The following is an 8,872-nucleotide window of genomic DNA, read 5'->3' as shown; positions in this document are numbered from 1 at the left end:
ATTAAAGGCTGAATTTCATTGAAAGTCATAACCGCGAACTGAAATGGCTACAACGAAATGCAATAGTAGCGAATACATTAAATAGCTTTAATTTATAAACGTATGATCATGAAAAACAACGATAGCGGTGAACATTTTGAAAAAAAAAATTAAACTTCGTAAAATACGGAACATAAACTAAGCCGTGGTGATCTAGTTAGAAAATTTGCATTCACAACCTGTATCGAAAGCAAGCTGCATTAAGTTAATAGGCCATTCCTGTATTTACTTGTTGAGAATCCAACAAGCAGGGGCGGAGGTGTCTCTTCCGACTCGCACTGCTTCTAATAACGCTTCTTGACGCGTGGCAATAATGTAATGGTGTATTTATCGTTGATGGTTAGTTTAGTAAAGTATTCTTTATCACTTTTTTCCATGATTAAATTTTTTATATGGGTTAGACAAAGTTTAGTCACGGTAATCGATATCAATGTAAATAATAGTTTATTTTCATTACTCAATTAAAATCTGATAATTAAATTCTTGGCTTTGTGCGTGATGGTAATTAGATTTTTGTTAAAGTTAGGTTACCTAATCGAATGTGGAATATATTTAAATATAATTTCAAAGCGTCTGAAATGAACTAAATGACCAGTCATAATAAATAATTATTATTTGTGAAGTTTGGTTAAGTAACCTTATTTATAGTATAGAAATAGTAATTTTAAGACAAACAAATAAGATATATGTAATAGGCTAAAGCTTTTTCGATTGAGAATTTAATACAGATTAAATTGTATGAAATTAAGCACATATATTGAAGAGACAAAAACTGTAAATTTCTGATTCACTTTCAGGTTGGTTTGTAGCAAATTCAAACTTTCCGGCCGACGTCTTTTATCTTTTTTTCGCGTGCGAAATCGAATGCAAATTTTGTAAATAATACTCAAAACCATATTTATCTGTCTCTGCACCGCCAACGTACTTTATTTATTTAAGAAATTAGTTTCTGAAGATTAGTGATGATTATTGTGTGAGTGATCTTCTATGTTAAAATTAAAAGTTTATTATATAAATTATAATAAACGTTTATGGGCAAATTTCAAACTTCAATTGATAATTTTTGTTTATAGGCAGTGCTGGTCAAATCGCTTGTGTACCTCATATTGTTTTATTTTTAGCCACATCGTTTGATGAACATCTAATGATGGGGGTATTAGTTTGACTTGGTCTGAAGAAGAAGAAGTATCGCTCGTCTTTTTAAAGGGAGAATGAAACGAGTTATTAATGATTTTCAAAGGGAGAGGATTATGATTTGTCTATAACAGTGCATTGGAAATGTACTCTGCACAAATAAATTAACACACTTAGAGTGAAAAGGGATAAATTGTGTTAAGGTTATATTTTTCATTCATTGGTGATTTTAAAGGAGAAAGGATTATGATTTACCCATGACAGTACAATGCGGATGCCGAGGGGGTAGCCACTACGTGAAGTAGGTGTACATTTGGTTTTGTAATATTTAAAGTATTAAGAAATATCGAAAAGTAATGTGAAGTATATTCGAAATATTGAAATATTGCAAAGTATGGTGGTGTAATACATGTAATACAAAAAGTATACTGAGAATATGAAGAGTATGATGTAAATATTCAAAGTATTTCGCGAATCGTTACGAACATTAAGAATCTTAGTGTAATATTTTATAAAATCGAGAAATCTCGCAGAATTTCATGTTTCCATCCCATATTATAACGGTGGGAAACAGAGTATCTCCGATTTTAGTCCAAATTCCCGAACTTTCTCACAGAAGATACCGAGCATATAGCTTTACAGAGAGAGAATAGTACGGCAGTACAGGGAATGGATCTCCCCTGCGACCCCCCTAGCCGACCCCCTTTGGTATTATAGGGAAACCCCCCTCCCCCCCATATATGTCCTCTTTTTCTGCGACCCCCCCTTTGCCGACCCCCCATTTGGTATTATAGGGAAAATCTTTTTGGGGGTTTATAGGGAACCTGGCCGACCATATTTTCATCCACCCCTCCCCTCACCCCATTTGGTATTACAGGTAAAATATATGTTTTAGAGAGGCGAAACTCTTTTTTGGGGTTTATAGGGAAAGATATTTTTTTCACCGCTAGATGTCGGTATGGTCAACCTTATTTGAGGGAAAAAAAGAAGAATTTCTTCGAGTCGAGAGGGGTCCTCTTTAAGCTCAGATTTGTTCTTTTCGGATCTTATTTAAAAGGGTACGTTGTAGTAGGAAAACAAGATGACTAAGACCCTAATATATGTTTTTCAAAAAATTTTATTTTTACAAGATTTTACAAATCTTTTTCCAATCTAGTTTTAAAATATTTTTATTGGGAAATTATTAAGTTATAAAGATTAAATGGTTTTAAAGTGCACATGCACTTTTTCTTTTCTAGGTTTTCTTTAAATTTAAGAATGATTTCAGTAGGAGTAATATAATTCATAATATAATTAATTAATTCATCGAAGTTTTCGTAGAATGATTCGAGAATACGTATGTACGGTTCGTCTTCGAATAAATATTTGTTAAGTTTGAAAAGAATATCGTATACAGTTTCAATCATGCATTCCAGAGATAAAGTATTAGCCTTTAAAAGTTCTAAATGTTTCGTTATTTTAGGTATTTGTCTGTTTAAAGTTAGGACTTCTTTGGGTGATATTTTAAAATTAAAGTCTTCGATATCTTGAAAAGTAAAAATTATTCCGTCTAAAGACGCGTGAAGTTTAATATAACTCTGATTCGTCTTATCCTCTAAAATGGAAAATTCTTTAGAATTTTTATCAGGATTCGAAGTTACTAATTGATATATATCATTCCATTTGTCCATAAAATGTTTCCAGGTTTCGAGAGGTAAAGGAAATCCTTTAAGATTAGTTTTTCTTCTAAGAAAAAGTTCAATTTCCATATCATCGACGAGACCGAATGTAAGATAAAGCGTTTTACTAAGATGAAATTTCGAATTAAGTTTCTTAAGACGTCCTTCCATCTTCTTTCTTTTAGTAACGGTAGATTCAGGGTTTTGATAGGTCTTTTATTAGAAATTTCAGAAGACATTTAGGCGTGATGTTGCTCGTTCGGTTGTAAACTAGCGAATGTTGATTCGAAAGCGTTCGAATTCTCTTTTATATAATTATTGATCGGGAAGGGGGGTGAGGAGGGTATGTAAGTGTTTTCGTTGATTCTTTTAATAAGTAAAGGTCCTAATAATATATTTATTTGATGTATTCTATGTTTAAATCTTAATTTATCTATTAAAAAATAATTTCTTCGATCTTCGGGGGAAATATGATATATTTTTATAACCTTATTAAATTTAACCATAATTTTTAGTTTATGTATTTTTCTTCTTCTATTTTAGTTAAATCATGACAGGTTTTAAAAGATTTAAGACGTATAATATCGGGTACATCGGGTATTCTCGGTATGTTATTTGTAGGATATCCTTTTATAAATTTACAAGTAGGAAATTGTTTCCAATGTTCTTCGAAAGGGTCTGAGATTTTCATCCAGTTATTTAAAATACCGTTACAGTGAAAACAGCGTACATGATCCCCATAATGTAAATAATAAAAGCCTACTCTAGCTAAAGTTCCTTTATCAATTTCGGGGAAAGGAAAATGACAAAAACTGTGATATCTTTGAATTTCGTAGTTCATATTGGGGAGTCTAAATCGTAAATGAGAAATTTGTCGACGATGTAGAGATATTTATAGGAAGTTAAAAAAAAAGGTGTATGACGTCAAAATAAATAAGATCGATATATACATTTTAAAAATATTTAATGACAATAAAATAAAAATACAAAATAATTAAGAATGAAAATTTAAAAATTAAATTTAAAAGTTTTACAAAATAATTACGAATGAAACAATTAAAAATAAAATTTAAAAGTTAATGTTTTCTTTGTTTTTATACAAATACGAAGCAAATAGTACGCTTCTATCAAAAGCGCACGGTTTTGAGCGATGGGAGAGAAATCGATGGGGGAATAAACATTTAACGGGGGGCTCATCCTCAATTTCCGTTGCCTTAGGGCAACCAATTTCGTTTAAATCAATAACGTCTTTAATATTAAACTTTTCTTCTAAAAAAGCGCATTTTTCTTTTCCTTTAGAAAAATAGGTAGCAACGTCTCGCGTTGCGTAATTAAAGCATGCCGATAGTATATGGGAAGGTACGTCACCATCTCGGAAAGAAATGCCGTGGATGTATCGGGTAGTATAAAAATTGGTTCTTCGGTTATCGGGATCTACGTGGTATTCATCGTACGGCGATTTGAAGGTCCATGAAATGACGGAGGGTGTTGATTCTACGGTAGCGATGGCCAATTCTTTAGGTATAAACGACGGACGCTTATTTTCTTTAGTTTTTCCCAAAAGATAGTCGAATTCTACCACGACTGATTTAGACATATTGTCGGAGAAAAAATGAAGATCCGTACCAGCGTAGTTCTAGTTGAAGAGTACGAATAGTCCCAATAGGGATAGGTCCTATTTATACTACCCCGAGAAAACAAAAGTGGCGCGAAGATTAATGCTAATAATACCCTGTCAACTATAGTAATTACTGTCGAACATCTTTTGGTTTGGTAGAAATAATGCTTTTAAACATTTTGGATATAATAAATTCGTTTTTCAAAGGATCTTTCTTGAATTTTTTCATGAAAGAGGCGGAACTTTTTTTCTTAGATCTATGTAAAATATAGGCGATGCAAAGGGTCCGCAAGATGAACTTGATAAGGATTGTAGTCTTCTTTTGTTATAAGACCATTTAGAAGAATTCGTTTTGACAAATATCCTGATTGATGGTACTACATTACCAATAGCTAGTGAATCGAAGTAGTAGGCGTGTTTACGTCCGTCAAAGTATATAGCAATCCAATGAAAGCCTTCAGCCCTTTTAGGATCTAAATTTACTATTACCGATGAAGGGTAATTTTCTATTATTTTTGGTAACATGTCACTAGGGTAAACCCCTTTGAAATGTTTATAATTCTTTAAAATAGTCGTTATTTCTTGGATATTCATTGTGTTTAACTAACAATAGAGACGTTTCTATTCTTGTCAATTTCTAGCAAAGATTGGAATTCCGAAAATACGATACAACTGAGTGTTTTCGCGAGAGCCTTTTTAAATCCTAGTTCTAGCCTCAGCTGCCCTTGTCGAACAAGGTTCCAATGATTTGTTTGACTAGCGGAATTATCTTGACTTAAATCGAAGCAGAATATGGCGTAACCAGCTGCAAACTCTTCGAAACTAATGTTTACTCCTTGGTCACTATAGTGTGTGTCAGAGCCGCTGAAAAGAGTATAGTAAGATCGTACGTACAGCCCCTTGTCAAAGTCAGGTTTTAAGGGTTTGGAAGGTATTTGTTCAGAGTTTGCAAAAAACGCTATATAATTAAGTCCGAAAGTTTCAAAATTTAAAGGGTTTTTCGAGAAAGACCCATTATACGCCTCGTGATCTACGAAACACACTAAAGACCTATTAGGGTTGGGTCCTAAATATATATTTTCGATAGAAGTAGTTAATATGTTAGGAGAAATTGTGAAAACTTTCGTTTCGGTGCGAGTGAAAGCGTATTGAGCCGCTTAGAAGGCGTTTAGAAGGGGGAGGTTTTTAAAATTTTTCTTTCTTTCGTTTGCAAGCTTTTGAATGTATTTCTTTTTTCCTCGCGAGTTTTTCTTTTTCGTTTTCTTTTAAAACGTTATAGAAACTGTTTGTATATATAATTTCTACTAAAGCTACTTCCCAATTTTTATCGGAACTTTCTAAATTAATAGGATTAGGTAATTTTGTAATATACGACGAGATTTTGTTCGAAGGGAAAAAATCCATAGAGGAATCACTCGGTAGCGTCAGGTAAAATCCCGATTTGTTCGACATTTTCGGCTAACACCCAAGAATTTTGAGATTTGGGTAAACCTAAAAATTTCACGAAATATTCTAGTTTTCCTTTACGCTTTCTTTTCTTGAGAATAGATTCTATTTTGAAGCTACGAGGCTTGGAGCATTTAATGAGTTGTTGACTGTAGAAATACCCTTTTATATCTGAACCTTCCAAATCTTGCAATTTATATAAATGAGGAACTCTCGATTTTAAAATACCGACAATTTTAAATACTTCGATCGAAAAGTTTCCTTCGTACCCTTTAGCGAAGGCCGATTTCAGTTTCGACACGCGCACGTAGTCCCCCAATTGAAATTTGGGAGTCTTAACGATTATTTTCTTCGTTTTCTGGTCTTTTTTATAAATATTTTTATAAACTCTTAAAATATTGGTAGGGTTGACGTTATTCGGAGCCATTTTAATACTCGAATGATAAGCCGAATTATAGGCGTTAAGAAAATTATCAATTTGACCGATGTATCTGTAAGTATTATAATGGGTGAAATATTTATGCATTCGTGTTTTAATCGTTCTATTGAATCTTTCTACGAAAGGGGCGTGGTGAGGTTCGGAAGTCATCGTGTCGAATTTAATATTTCTTTCTTTAAGAAACTTTCTGACTTTGAAATTAACAAACTCTTTACCCGAATCGAAATAGATTTTGCGAGGCGAATTGCTTTTATCCGGAGAGAACATAATTTTTAAACCTTTCAATACTTCGTCGGCCGTCTTTCGCTTTAAAGGGACAATGAAACCTTTTCTAGAGAAACAATCTATACCTATTAATAAATAATTGAAATTATCGTTATATTGAGAATAGGTTTTCATATCGACTAAATCCAATTCGAATCTGTCGCCGATATTAAAAACGGGTATTTTACGTCTAGGAAATTTTTTTTAAAGGGGTTTTGTGTAAAGTATAAGCTTCCGAAGTTTCTAAAAATTCGCGTACATTTTTTCTCGAAATTCCTTTATCTTTTACGGCCTTATATAAAGATTCGATACTCGAAAATGAAGCGGGATGCGAAACGTCGAAATAGATTTCGTTTAAGGATTTTCCTTGATTGTTCGATAAGTCTCCCATACTCCTACTCCTTTGTTTAATTTTTTCTTTTTTATTCCCGGGGTTATAGGAAGAACGCGTTTTCTTTTAGGTTTTAAAATTGACCTATTCGGCGTTTTTGCGGTAGTAGTTTTATTTCTAAGTCTTTTTTTAATCGGTAACGAACTCGGAGTTGTTGTTAATTGAAATGATTGGGGTGTTGATGGTGGTGGTGGTGGTGGTGGTGGGGTCGGCTGTTGTTGTTGAAGAAATAATGGTTTAGTTTTTTTAACGTAATTTTCGACAAATGGTTCGAATTCTTTCCATCCAATAGGCGGGGATAATAAAACGTTTCCTTCGTCGAAATATTTAATAGCGTAATAAACTAATTCGCTAATATCGCTATTTAATACTCGAGAATCGTCTATAAAAACGGATCCGTCTTTATCAGACCACTTTACTCTTCTTTCGTTAATCGACAAATAATTTAAAATATCTTTCGCGCGTGATCTATATTCCATAGAAAATAAATTAATCCAAGGTTGTAAAGAATTATGTTCTTGAGGATTTTTAGTCGTTTGATATCTTTGCCATAATTGTTGATATAAAACCCATTTAGTTTTATCGTCTAAATTAACGTTGTTAATTATTTCGCGCATATCATTTTCCAAAATAGTTAACGTATTGACGTCGTTGGAAACCGGAGACGATTCGGGTTTTTCGTAGGGTACTAAAGTCATTTTTTAGCGAATTTCATTTTCTAGAACTAAATAAAGATCCAATAACAGACGCGGCCAAGGGTAAAAGCAAAGAAAAGATCCCTCCGCCTTTTTGAATAATTAATAGCGATCTTTTTAATTTCCAATTAACTTTTTTATCGGCGATTTTTCTTAATTTATTTTTATATTTAGATAATTTTTTAAAATTGTTCGAACTTAATTCGAGATTTCCGTTAAGGGTATTAAGCGCGACTTCGCTTAGAGTTTCGATAAGTTCTTTATCGGCGTTTTTCAAAAGACCTAAACGTTGATTTCTTTTTAATTTACTTAAAGTTTTAATTAAGTGTATATTCTTTTTAGCTAAACTTTGACAAAAATTTCCTTTCCTTCGTCGTTTCGAAGAAGGTCTTTTACGTTTCATAGCCATCTTAAAAATGAAGCTAGGTATCGAAATTTATCTTCTTTTATTTAGGAACGTAGATAGTAATTTTTTCATTCGGGAAAATATTAGTTCTAATTCTCCATTCCTCGGGACAATTTTGACTTAAATCGAATAATAAATAAGAATAAGGATTTTTGGTAGCGTCTTTGTAACTTTCTTGAATAAATTTCCAATTATACGGATCGATTTGTTTGAATAAAAAATTGACTTGCATTTTATCTCTAATTTGTCTAAATAAAATAATATATTTAGAGTTTAAAGATATTTCTCTTATATTTTTATGAAATAAATTTTGTACTAAAAATAAAACCGATATAGATCTATGATGACTATATTTAGTAAATATATCGGCTATTAAAGTACTTTTATTTTCGCTCATTAAATCGTCAATTATCATTAATATATTTTTAGAACCGTCGAAAATAGTAAAATCATCCGGTAATCCTCGAATAAAATTAATATTACTACTTTTCATATCGTCATAAAAAGGTTGCCATTCCGAATAATAATAATCAATTTGATCAATTTTAGGTTTAAACATATATTCTAATTCTTTTATAATTCTATAACAGAATACTGTTTTACCGCTACCGGAAATACCGACTAACAATATCGATGCTGGATGTTCGAAAGGTATTATCATACGTCTTACTTCGAACTTTATATAAATACGAATGAATGAAAAATAAGAAATGCTATTAAGTAAATAATTAATGCGTTCGCGCGCTCGCGGAAAATTAATTTTAAACGCGCGCGGATTTTAC

The sequence above is a fragment of the Phalangium opilio genome, unplaced genomic scaffold (genome assembly GCF_054372755.1).
Source record: "Phalangium opilio isolate 3A_F unplaced genomic scaffold, DU_Popi_V2 ptg000240l_1, whole genome shotgun sequence".
Lineage (NCBI taxonomy): Eukaryota > Metazoa > Arthropoda > Arachnida > Opiliones > Phalangiidae > Phalangium > Phalangium opilio.
This window is presented reverse-complemented; position numbering follows the sequence as displayed.